At 48.4% G+C, this 13830-nt stretch overlaps 1 pseudogene; it reads left to right on the top strand.

Annotated features, from left to right (window-relative positions):
• The first annotated feature begins 9263 nt into the window (after positions 1-9263).
• LOC144163793 (uncharacterized) lies at positions 9264-10542 on the top strand (annotated as a pseudogene).
• The last annotated feature ends 3288 nt before the right edge of the window (positions 10543-13830 follow it).

Genomic DNA, 13830 nt, shown 5'->3' with positions numbered 1-13830 from the left:
CTGTGGGGGTGGACTGGCTTCGCGATCGAGATAGCGGTAACGGCGGCAGTCCGTGGACGAATGTGTTGTCTGACCACAACTGCAGCATGGCAGCACAACGTTCTCGTTTCCCGGCCGCCCCCAGAGTTCTGCTTCGGCCAACCTTAAAAGCCGCTCCAGCTATCGCGTTTTTGCGCGTTCGGCCTCCAGTTCTTTATCTCTAGTCATGGTGGGCTCTGGCAATAAGGATGTCCCTCCAAAAAAAGAAAGGTGCAGAGACGGAACACTCACCGTCGATGACACGGCGGCTCCGTTGCACCACACACGTCACTCCTACTCGTCTCCTGCGGGGATCGGAGGGTCCTGAAGTGAAGTTTCCCCTGCAGGAAAACTAATCCATTCGTTGTCTCGTAGGCGGCTCGTCGCCGCCGTGCTTCGTCTTTGTCCTTGCGTGGTGTCGACTTCTCTCCTCCACTTCTCTCGAAGTCGCCTCTCAGCCCGCACTGAGTCACACTTCGTTAACTGAAACACAGGTAACGTGCACGACGCTGTCGGGTTGCGCCAGTAAAGTTTGGTTCGTAGTTGAGGTGAATGGTGTCGTCGTGGAGGGTGGTGAAGGACCAGATGACAAGACGAGGCAAGTAGGGCATGAAGAAAAAGAAGTTTGTTTTCACTTATTTACAGGAGACGAAGAAACATAGCACAATACAAAAGGAAAATTGAATTACAATTAAAAGGCGCAGCAGTGCACAAAGAGGGGTATCGCGGCGCGATCCCCACAGTAGCGCACATGCCAATAAGGGTTTTGACCTGCGCTTCCCCACTGGCCGTCCCCGAAGGTCAGGAGGACAGGAAATCCTTCCCCGACACCGCGTAAAAGCCGCCGGCGAGGCCCATACAAAGGGTTGCGACTCGCTGGTGCCGGCGGAGGCCGCTCCGACATTCCGCCACCGGATGGGGAGACACAATAAGGCCAAGAGAAGGGAGGGGGGTCATCCTGAAGACGGGGTTAATCGGCGCTGTCATCATTACACCCTGGATATGCAAAACGAAGTCTTCGCTTTGACTGGATCATTGGGTTTTACACTTGGGTCACCTTTAATTTGGCTTTTTTTATTATTCTGTCCCTACCTGGCCTGCCTTCATCTACAGTGGGCGTTTTTCTTTCTTCGTTTTGCCAGCCGAACCGCAAAAAAATAGCCGGAAGGGGGAGGTGGGGAGGTCAGAGTCCACTTGCTGACGACGACTGTAAGCCCCCTGCTCCCGCGCAACTCTAAGAGAAGTTGGCACAGCCTCTATCTCATTCACGGCCAAACTCGGCAGCACGCAGCTAGTCACGTGGTCAGGGGAAACAGCTTCGGAGAGCGCATCTTCCAAGCCTCCAGAGGAGTCTAGAAGCGGTGAAAGCGGACGTCGGAGGTTATCGCCCTGGGGAGTCACATGATGCATTGCCAAAGCTCCTGCTTGGCAGCATTCAAATAAATGTAACATTTACTGTGACGGCGAAGCAGCTAGATGAGAATAGTAAAGCTTTCCTTGAATATCGCCGGCTGGTGGGTAGCTTATTCGCCCTCTCGCTCACGACCGACATCATGAAAATACACAGCTGGTTATTTACCACTGTTCCTGTCGGCTGCAACATGTGGTCAAGCAACAATATTTTATCAACTGAGCCATTGTACAAGCCGTACGTTCAGTGCTGCAGGAAAAATACGAAGAAAAATTAGAGCGCTATTGAGCGCGTGCCTCGCCGTGACCACCCAGTCCCAGCTCACGCAGTAGTTTAGCAAAAAAAAAAACAACGAACAGGCGTGGCGGTCAAAGGCTACCGAGCATTGCTTGCCTAACATGCGGAACTCTACGACATTGATGCACATGAGGATACCAGCTATTAGCACATTGCAAGTCTGCGACGGAACAAGTGAACAAACAATTTCAGACTAGTACAAACGCGTGGTGATGTGTTTTTCAGTACTAATGTGTAAAGAAATCCCGCAGCTTCGCTATGGTTTTAGACCTCCGCAATTTAGTGCAGACATCACCACTTCAGCTGGTGAAAGTCAACAACTCTGACGATGCATTTTCATGCACAGCTCGCCCGCAAGATGACCACCTCTTAGATCCATATGAAGATGATTACTAGCACCGCAACCGTTCTAATGAACAATGATACTCAAGCTAAACGATGTATTTTTTGTCACCTCTTCACTCTCCAACATTCCAGTTTCAGAGTTCGCTTTCGATTTTACGCTGACAAGTTTTACTTCGCGCTTACAACATTCACTTTCAGGCGGAATAATTTAAGCGGCACCCCCTAAGGCAGCCTTTTTAGGGGTGTCCGGATTTCCCAGAAAGCTTCCCTGGATTTTGGTTTGATATAAAGCAACTATGGCAACTCAATCCTAGAAAATGCGCATGTGGAAACAAATTGAGCATGCACACACTGCAAATAAATGTCGCAAATTCATCTTAAAAAGACTTTGAGGCCAAGCACAACCAAACACGGTATTCAATAAAAACGATTGGTGCGCAGTTCAACTCACTCTGTAATACACTTAGAGTGCGCAACCCACAACCTAAGCACCAAAGTGACAAGATAATAGCTTATCCCGTCGTCTTTCTGTCTACGTTGGGTTCTTTTTCTTGTAAATATATTACTGTTTTTTGTTTTTACTTCTAATGAATGTACGTAGTGTGCACTCCCAGACATAAAATGCGGGTATTTAAGTTTAACTATGTATTTTAGCCAGAGCACTAGGGACCCAGCAAACCACTAACATCCCTGCGACGTCCCAAAAAGATCCGAACGTGTATGTCCCAGCAGTATCTCTATTAGACATCCGTACCACGTGCAATATTTTAATGAAAATTTTGGATGTTGAGATAACGTTGCTGGTACCTTAACGTCGGACGTTCTTTCAACTTTGCAAAAGACGTACTCTCGATGTTGCTGCTGCTTCATTTGGGGACGGTATTTAGACATATTTTGCTGACGTTGTTCAGATTTTTCTGGTATGTCCGTTTTTTACTTCGAACATGTCTATCGTAGTTACATTATTTTAGATATATCTGCTGCACTTTATTTTCAAACGTTCCGCAGCTGCACTGAACTGAAGTTACCGAGGGGTTTTGAACGTGTTTTGTAAGGGTTTTGTACCGAGGGGTTTTGTGCAAGTATTGTAATCCACCACTATTGCTTTGAACCATTGATCTTCAAAGCAGCCCAGCAAACCACTAACATCTCTGCGACGTTCCAAAAAGATCCGAACGTCTATGTCCCAGCAGTATCTCTATTAGACATCCGTACAACGTGCAATATTTTAATGAAAATTTTTGGATGTTGACATAACGTTGCTGGTACCTTAATGTCGGACGTTCTTTCAACTTTGCTAAAGACGTACTCTCGATGTTGCTGCTGCTTCATTTGGGGACGGTATTTAGACATATTTTGCTGACGTTGTTCACATGTTTCTGGTATGTCCGTTTTTTACTTCGAACATGTCTGTCGCAGTTACATTATTTTAGATATATCTGCTACACTTTATTTTCAAACTTTCCGCAGCCGTACTGAACTGAAGTTACCGAGGGGTTTTGAACGTGTTTTGTAAGGGTTTTGTACCGAGGCGTTTAGTGCAAGTATTGTAATCCACCACTCTTGCTTTCAACCTTTGAGCTTCAAAACAGTAGCCCAATACCGAACCTCACGGAGAGAGGCAGAGACATAGTGCAGAATTCGTTTAGAAGCGACGTTGCCAACGAGCCTTGTAAGGTTTTTTTCGATGGGTGGAGGGGGGGGGGGGGGAGAACGAGGGGCGGGGTTCATTGCCGTCAAATATGAACAAAATAAGATAGGATAATGAACGAAGACTTAATTAGAACAACTTTACTTGCTACTTGATTTAACCTTGATGTCACGTACCGACTGCAGCTTCATGCATTCAAAGTGTGAGCAAAGCAAATTTCGGGGCTGCCTTGATACTGAGCTTACCGTCAAACGTCACTTGTAGGGTAAACGGCAAGGTACTCTGCCTTTTTGTGCCTTAAAAAAAAGTTGATGACACCCTCATTGCAAAAAAAACTAAAAAAATCCGTGAGGCTTTGCTAAGATTCGAACGATAGACTTTCAAAACACAACACCAGCACGTAAGCTCCAATCCACTCGACCACGCCAGGAAACAATGCGTATACCCAAGAATTTGGTACCTAACAAAGGCTACCAACGAATATTGTCGGGTGATTCGTTTTGGTCGTATTTGACAAATTGCGGCAGTGCTAACGCTTGTTTCTTCCTCACCGATCTTGGAGACGAGGTCAATTACGCTAATACTGCAAGTGATGTAACCAAAGGTCCCTTATTTAGGCCAAAGATATCGCGCTTCATCGTTCGCCCTATGCAGGCTACGGTAGCCGCGAAATGAAATTGAATGCACCGCTAGATTTCTGGCGTTGATAAACTCTGTTCGTTACGCACCGATCTTACAGACAAGCCCTCCATGCTAACACTACAAGCGATGTAGCGAGAGCTCGCGTATTTAACTGGCAAATAGCTGTCCCAATCCCCCGATCTCCCCTATTAAAGCCAAGCTAGCCACGGAGGATTGCGCACCTTCGATCAGAAATAGCTTGTAATTTGCCTGAAGCCACCAAATTACAGCACGTTAAAAAAATGATTGTTTTCTGCGAACGTAATGGCCCCAAACCAGGAGATGGACATGGAATCCGGACGCCGTCGCCTGCTTTCGGATGCTTTCTGGCGCTGCGTCGACGCTGATACCTGGCGAGCAGCATAGACATCGTCGTAGCTACGTAGGAGCAGTCGGAGAGTGAACTTGGCAGCTGGGACCTAAGTAAGCAGCTTTACCTCGCTGAAAAGGCGAAGACGGCAGGCCGCACCAACGGAGTGCTGGACTGAGGACCCCGCCCACTTCTAAGCTCGATCTACCTGTTCTTTCAAAGTTTTGTTCCCCTCCTCCTCCTCCCGCGTCAGCTCAAGCCGCCGTGCATTTTGCCGACGCCGTCAACGCGGGGCGATGTCGACGCGCGAAAGCGCAGAAAATACTCTGCAAGTGGTTGCAGCCTCAGAACAAACCGTAAAATTACGGCGCCCACCACCACACGGCAGCTGCATTTCCACCGCATACCCTGAAATTGCCTTAAATGCCGTAATCTAGATTGTCGGCACAATTACTGTTTTCTTTAAAAAATACTCACGCCCAAACTTTTCTTGTATATAAATGGCAACTAATATCTTTATTTACCAGTAACTTGGCCATATATTTCGCAACGCGTTTTTATCATGGTGGGTGTCTTTCAGGAACTAGTTTTTCCCTCATACCGCTCATACGAACACAGACAGGAAGTCGCTGCGGGGCAAGTCCGATCGTCCGACAGTGTATTAACTGCACTCCGTATCGATACGCGTGCTACAGGCTGGTGACGGCACGGGCGTGCACGCCTTCAACTTTTGTTATTTTGGTGACTTGACTACCATGGATTTATCTACCGGACGAAGAAATACTGCCAAGTAGTGGAGGTAAGGGAGTACTAGTGAACCTTGTTTTCTTGTCATATGTATTTAACGTAGCACAGTTGCTCTCAAACTTCGGTACGCGTAAGAGGTTAGCCCTAACGATTTGAGGGACTCGCTTTGTGCGTTGCGGATATTTGTCGGTAGACCTTTGTACCTGGCTGCTGCGTATGTAAACAGAATCAGTTCTCGCGCAGTTTCTAGCCCTGTGTTTGGTGAAGTGTTTTTGTTCTGTCCTGTTTTGCTAGGCGAATGTTTTGATATGAAATGAAATAAGGGAAGCCAGAGAGTGCGAATATACGTGCATGTGCGAATGCGTTTCACGCACATCGTGTACTTTTAGCGTGATATTGGTTTTTGTTTCGTTTCGGCAGATGCCGTTTTTTTCGTCATAATAGTTTTCGGTTAAAAAACGTGCACAATAAATTGAATGATTGCCGTTCGTGTAGCATTAAAATAAAATATTATTCTATTGAATTCCGAGAGTACAGCATTAGATTAAAATGAATCTGGATGCTGTTTTCGCGTTTCCATTCAGTGTTCAATGTTTTCGAACGCTCAGTTTGGTCGTGAAATGTCGGAATGAACAACGTGTATGCAACCTGAATTTATTTGTAACGTCAGAACTACACGCATGTCCTAACTGGTACAGTAGTATGATCAGCGCTGGTTTTGTTTCGTACTCTTACTGCAGCATCGCAAACGTAAATTAACCTTTCAGAACCTAGTAAAAATATTCAAAAATGGCTGTTAAATTTCTGTCACTTATGGAATTTTCAGCTTAATGAATTTAGTGTGTAACACACCTTGGTGATCAGAGTAACACAGCATTTGAGATTTCGCAGGTTTAAGGCAGAGTATGATTCTGGTGTCTGGCCGATCGTTTGCTAATACCTTACATGTTGCAGGCTGCTGCCTGGTGCAACTTAAACTATGTGTGAATGTGATTGTGCTGTAAAAAGTCCTTGCACTACTTTGATGCTTCCCGCTGTACAACCTATTTCAACTAAAACTGTAGGCCTAGCAGGACACGCGATCAGGAAAACATGACGAGTGTTTCAGTGATGTGCTTTTTGAAGGTTTAGTTGTGCATATATACCAACTAGCCCACCTCGACATTCTGCTGCACGAAGTATACGTCCATGGCAGTGACGCTGTACGGGTTGTTCATGTTTCCTTTGCCACATTTTGTGGACATGGCTTCATCCGTGCATATATTGTCACTTCAATCCACCAAGGGGTTAGGATAGACGCAGAAAAATATTTTGCAAGTTCAGATGGGACCTGTAGCTGGGCTAAAATGTCCTCAAAATCCCCATTCACGAAATGTAGTTCCTATATTTAGTGGTACCTCACATTAGCTGTCATACTTAGTGTTATGGTTGCCTTACTAGTGCCAATCCTGACATTAAAGTATATCCACTCCGCTCTCTTCCTGTCCCTGAATGTTATACCCATCTTCTAGCCTTCTATTGCCTGCTAAGCCGGCCTTAATTTAAATTACACCCTTTTTGTTAGCCTGGAAGTTTCTGCCTCGTAGGCGAGTACCAGTAGCATGCAGCTGTAACGCACTGTCTTTTTCAGGGACAATGTAAGCGGTCATTCCGTATTATACCAGTCCTAAAAATCTGTATTAACAACACAGATTTTCCTGTACCCATGTCTAGATTGATGAACTGGCTTGCAAGGGAGGTGCTATTGCAACTGTCTGCACAATGCGCCTGCTCAAGCTACAGTTGACGGTCAACTTGGCGCAGGACTTCTCCTGGTTTGGAAAACAGGGAACACGCTTTTTTCCACCTGGGAGTGGCATCCTGCATTGTGTGTAACTAGATATCTTCGTGTTGTTACAGACATCAAATTCTTCCACCAGACAATGTATACGGCCCAGATATTTATTGTCAGTCTATCCTGCGCAAATATCAGCTTTGTCGACAACCTGCGGCTGCTTAGTTTTTGTTGCTAGAAGCGGTAATAAATTTCTTTCAGCCTTTGGACCATGAAATTTTTACTCACTTTGCAACCAATTCGGTCTGCTGAAACTATTTTGGCAGTTTCTAGCGCACCACAACAAAGAACGCAAACTGTTCAAGACTCCCTACCACAACTGATGATGGAGGCAGGCACCATTGAACCACTATTGTATCGTTTCCGTGCTTCCGTGCGTTTTTATTTTGTGTGATTGTTCTTTGAGCGTATCACTTGGTGTGAATCACGTATTCAAGTAAATCTGTCTTCTTGTAACTAATATTCAATCATTTCCGTGTTCCCCGTTTTTTCGTTTGTTCCCAAATCATATCACTTTGTGTAAAATATTGAAATAGTGTAAGGTTTTGTTTTCCTACCCAGAATTGAATAAATTGTTTCTAAAGTTTTTTTGTTTTATTGTTGTCCTGCCATTTCGCTAAGCGTGAATCATTTCATCACGTAAATTTCTGCTGCTGTTGTAACCGCCGTACAGTCATTTCTTTATACACAGCTTTTCTGTAGATCATAACCATTTCCCTAGATGTTGGTTTGTTGAAAGTAGCTTAAATTTGTATGGCACTCACAACCACCACTCAACAACACCACTTCTGTGTTTCCTAGGAGCTTTTTTTTTTATTGGTCCACAAGCTTTTCACTAGATGTGAACAATTTAGTTCCAGAAATTTTCTGTGTTTTTATAACCACCATTCAACAATTTCTTTGTTTTCACACTTTTGTTGCGTTGTTTTCACAAAATTATTTTAATGTGCGATATTTCAAGTTGGATAGCTATCTTGTGCTTGCAGCCTGGGTTTACATGTTTGCTTTTTTTCCTATTTTTTGTCAACCGTTCTGTGTGTGACTTGTTTATTGTGATGAATATCCGTACTATTCTTGCAATTGTACAATGTGTACCCTGTGGTCCAGGGCAGATAGGAATGAAAATAAAGTGGTTGTGTTGCGAAAGCATATTACATAATTTGGAAGTCAATATAAACTGTTTTACCCGAACTCTTTTGTGTTTTATGTGTACTTTGAAAGCGTTCTCACTACCCAGCTGCAGGTACTTACAGATAGGATGGGAGACTGTCATTTTAATTAGTTTAATTTTTGAATTGTTTCTGTGATACTTTATTTGCAGAAGGCCTGTACAGCCGTGCTGTATTGTACAATTGGATGACGCTACTGTGGTTGTCTTAGGGTCCAGGGCGCTTGTGCTGATCAGGACTGGTTTGCTGTTACTTACTGCCTCTTGTTTTCGATGCGACATTTCTTGTTTAGAGCTGTGCTTCGTGTGCTTCTGCGAGAGTGTGTGGTCAGCTTGGCACTTCACATATGAGACTTCATGCAGTATGCAGCACTTCAAAAGTGGAAACACATTAATCTAGAAACCAGGGGACAAGTAACAGCAAACAGTGCTGAATAGCTAGTAAGACATGTATTTGAGGTATAAATGCCCACAACACGTAGGCAACCTTGGAAAGGGGGCTGGCCAAACTTCGAAATAATGTATAAAGAATGTAAATTTCAGGCATACAGGTTCATCTCAACAATATTGTGACGGGGCAGTCCCTGTTCGCGCCAAACATGCGGTGGGCGCTGCGCGGCTGATAGAAGACGACGAGAACGACAACGCTTGGCCCCGGACTCACGCTGCTGCCTAATCCAGTGCTTCCCAGCTTGTTCGCACTTATAGATAGCTTCACCTTACGCGTCTTCGCCACGTAACATCCTTGGTGGAGGTTGCGGAGTTCGAGTGAACAACTCATCCCGTACCATCGCACGGGCGTGCTCCACCAGCTTCACCCACCACGGAGCTTCGTAGTGGACGCTCGGTTCCTCGTGTCACCATGCCGACCGATGGAGCGACCGCGTCGACAACACCCCTCGTCATCGTGTCTCATCCCCGGGAGCCTGGCCTGTTTACCGGAACAGACGACGTTGATGTCGACGACTGGCTCAGCCTCTATGAGCGTGTCAGCGCTCACAACAGGTGGGACCCTACCATCATGCTGGCGAATGCCATCTTCTACCTGAAAGAGGAAAGTCCCGCGCGCAAGTGGTTTGAGACGCACGAGACCGAAATGACCAGTTGGGAGGTGTTCAAAACGAAGCTGCGAGCGGTATTCGGAAAGCCTCTTGGCCGTCAGCTTGCTGCCCGAAAGGAGCTCGCATCGCGAGCCCAGACGTCGACCGAATCTTACGTCGCCTATATCCAGGACGTCTTGGCCCTTTGCTCGAAGGCTGACAGCAGCATGACGGAGACCGATAAAGTAGGCCACATACTGAAGGGCATTGCGGATGACGCATTCCACCTTCTTATGTGAAAAGACTGTGCCACAGTGGAGTCCATCATTACGGAATGTCGCCGATTCGAAGAGGCCAAAGGACGCCGTATCGCCCATAACTTCACAAGGCTTCCGCACACAGCAGCTACATCTTCATGTGAAGATGGACGTCCACCAGCCTGTATTTCACGCCTTCAAGATCCCGTTTCGCCGTCGGCAGATATAACAAAAATCGTGCGCCGAGAACTGGAGGCTATGGCCCCTACTACTGCGGTGCCATACGGGCCGGATCGGAACGAGCTCCACACCGTTTCCGCCATCCAAGCCATTGTCCGCGACGAAATAGCCAACCTGGGCCTTCACCCTGTGTGCGCGATTGGCTCTACTTTACAACGACAGTTTAGGTCTCCCGGTCCCCACATCGACCATCTTCCTCCCCGCTACCCCCGCCGGAACCCTGCTGAGTGGCGCACACCAGACGACAAACCGATTTGTTTCAGTTGCTCTGGAGTCGGCCACATTGCTCGGTACTGTCGCAACCGCAGGCCCCCGACCTTCCGCAACGGCTACGCCAACTACAGTAATCGACCATCCTTTGGCTACCCCAATGACCGGCAAAACTGCTTCTCTTCCCGCACTGACTTCAACCCGCCCAACTCTACCAGTCCCAACACCCGAATGAACCGATCGCCGTCGCCGCAACGCCGCCAGTTCCGATCACCGCAGCCTCGCCGCCCCTCCCCCATGGCCGACTACTCTCGACCCCCTCCGGAAAACTAAGTCATGCAGCTCAAGGAGGTGACGCTGCATCAACGACACGGCCCGTAAATCCTCTACTGACTTTGCCGACTATACACAATTTACTTGAAGTCCTTGTCGATGGAGTTGTAGTACGAGCTCTTATTGACACCGGTGCCCAGATTTCCGTCATGAGTTCGAGCCTTCGCCGCCGTCTCCACAAAGTCCTTACGCCGCCAACGTCCCGTGCAGTTCGAGTCGCCGACGGCAGCACGCCTCCGGTCGTCGGAATGTGCACAGCTCGTATACGCATCGCTGACCAAGAAACAGCCGTTCTGTTTACCGTTCTCGAACACTGTCCTCATGACCTCATTCTGGGCCTCGATTTTCTCTCTGAGCATTCCGCTCTCATCGACTGCTCTACTGGACTCCTCCGCCTCCAATTTCCTCTCCCTCCTTCTTCCGACGCACCCCAGCTGCGCTGTTGCAACCCCGAACACGTTCGTTTGCCCCCAAATGCTGTCAGCTACATCTCCTTATCCCCGTCCTCCCCTGTTGCAAACGGCGACTACGTCATTTCACCTCTTCTGGATGTGCTTTTGTCACGCAATGTTACTATGCCGCATACTATAGTCACTATTGTCGACAACAAGACCTGTCTCCCGTTCCTCAACTTCGGTTCCTTCCCTCAAGTTTTACCGAAAGGAATGGCACTTTCATCACTGTGCCCTTTGGAAGCACATACCGCTACTACCCCGCTAGAGCCCGTGACGCCTTGTTTGGGTCCCACTGAGCAGTCATCACTCCCAGCGAATGAAGACGCAGCGATGATCGCACCCGATCTTTCGCAAATGGACGCCGACGCTCTTCGTTCTCTCTTGACGTCCTATAAAGACATCTTCGATTTAGGCAGCCGTCCACTGAGTACGACACACGCTGTGACTCACCGCATCATCACTGGAGATGCAGCACCGGTGCGAAGACGGCCATAACGCGTATCTCATTCTGAACGCCTCGTGATCCAACAAGAGGTCGAGAAAATGCTCAGCAAGGACATCATTGAACCGTCTTCTAGTCCGTGGGCATCCCCTGTCGTTTTAGTCAAGAAGAAAGACGGCACGTGGCGTTTTTGCGTGGATTATCGGCATTTAAACAAGATCACGAGAAAAGATGTCTATCCGCTTCCGCGCATAGACGACGCCCTCCACTGCCTGCATGGTGCCAGATACTTTTCGTCGATTGACCTAAGATCTGGTTACTGGCAGATAGCCGTTGATGAGCAAGACCGCGAAAAGACTGCATTCGTGACCCCTGATGGCCTTTACCAATTCCGGGTTATGCCATTTGGTCTGTGCAATGCTCCGGCCACATTCGAGAGAATGATGGACTCCCTTTTGCGCGGTTTTAAGTGGACCACGTGCTTATGTTATCTAGACGACGTCATCATCTTCTCACCCACATTTGAGACACACCTGGAGCGCCTGTCAGATATCCTCGAAATATTTCGACGCGCTGGTCTCCAACTAAATTCCAAGAAGTGTCGCTTTGGCCACCGCCAGATAACAATTCTTGGGCACCTGGTCGACGCCTCTGGAGTTCAGCCCGACCCCGACAAAGTTCGAGAAGTCACCGATTTCCCCGTGCCGCGCTCGACTCACGATGTACGCAGCTTTGTCGGGCTTTGCTCCTATTTTCGCCGTTTTATAGAAAATTTTGCCCACATCGCTCGTCCTCTCACGGACCTTTTGAAGAACGGTGCCACTTTTACATGGGGACCCGATCAAGCCCAAGCATTCAGCACTTTGATTTCCCTCCTAACGTCACCACCAATTTTGGGTCACTTCGACGCCTCCGCTCCCACCGAAGTGCGTACCGACGCAAGCGGCCACGGGATCGGCGCCGTCTTGGCCCAATCGCGAGCCGGCCAAAACCGCGTGATTGCGTACGCCAGCCGTTTGCTGTCAAAGTCCGAGCGCAATTATTCCATTACAGAGCGAGAGTGCCTTGCTCTTGTCTGGGCCCTCGCAAAATTTCGTCCCTACTTGTACGGCAGACATTTTAAAGTCATCACAGATCACCATGCGCTGTGCTGGCTTACCAACTTGAAAGACCCCACCGGAAGGCTTGGTCGCTGGGCATTACGTCTGCAGGAGTACACGTTTTCCGTCACCTATAAGTCGGGTCGCTTGCATAAAGACGCTGACAGCCTCTCACGTCACCCTGTTGAGCCCCCTGAGGCCACCCCATCTACTGATGTCGCTTGCGTGTTCGCAATATCTGACTTTCTCCACATCGGTGACGAGCAGCGCCGTGACCCGTCGCTCCGTTCCCTCATTCAACGACTTACCTCTTCACCACCCGATTATTCCACGCGCAACTTCACCCCTACGAAATGGCGTCTTATACCGCCATAACTTCCGTGCTGACGGTCCGGACCTCCTCCTCGTTGTGCCCAGCCACCTGCGTTCGACCGTTATGTACCAGCTACACGACGTAGCCACCGCAGGCCACCTAGGGATAACCAGAACTTATGATCGAGTGCGGCGTAGGTTCTTCTGGCCTGGCCTTTACCGATCTGTACGCCGCTACGTTGCCTCGTGTGACAGCTGCCAGCGTCGGAAAAAGCCTTCCACACTTCCTTCTGGAGAACTTCAACCCATCGACATTCCCCATGAGCCGTTCTTCCGGGTGGGTCTCGATTTACTTGGACCCTTCCCGCTGTCGTCAGTGGGAAACCGGTGGGTCGCCGTTGCGACTGATTACACGACGCGGTACGCCATCACCCGTGCCCTTACAACAAGCTGCGCGACAGACGTCGCTGACTTTCTTCTCTACGACGTCCTTCTGCACCACGGCGCTCCCAGCCACCTTCTAACTGACCGCGGGAAAAACTTTCTGTCCAAAATTATCGACAACATCCTCCGCTCTTGCTCGACGAAACACAAGCTTGCCACGGCCTATCACCCGCAAACTAATGGCCTCACCGAACGCTTGAACCGGACGCTGACCGACATGCTGTCTATGTACGTGTCTTCTGACCACCGAGACTGGGACCTTGCATTACCATTCGTAACTTTCGCGTACAACACCTCCCGCCATGACACGTCCGGTTTCTCCCCATTTTATCTGCTGTTTGGCCGTGAACCGGCTTTGCCTTTGGACTCGCTCTTTCCTGCCTGCTCCTCTGAATACGCTCGCGATGCTGTCACTCGCGCCCATCAAGCTGGTCAACTGGCTCGCGACCAGCTTCTTGCTTCGCAAGTCTCACAAAAGACACGGTACGACGAACGTCACCGCGCGGTCCACTTTCCTCCGGGATCCCTCGTCCTG

Source organism: Haemaphysalis longicornis, unplaced genomic scaffold (genome assembly GCF_048455015.1).
Source record: "Haemaphysalis longicornis isolate Haplotype H1 unplaced genomic scaffold, Haemaphysalis longicornis Haplotype H1 scaffold_13, whole genome shotgun sequence".
NCBI classification, from domain to species: Eukaryota; Metazoa; Arthropoda; class Arachnida; order Ixodida; family Ixodidae; genus Haemaphysalis; species Haemaphysalis longicornis.
This window is presented reverse-complemented; position numbering and strand designations above follow the sequence as displayed.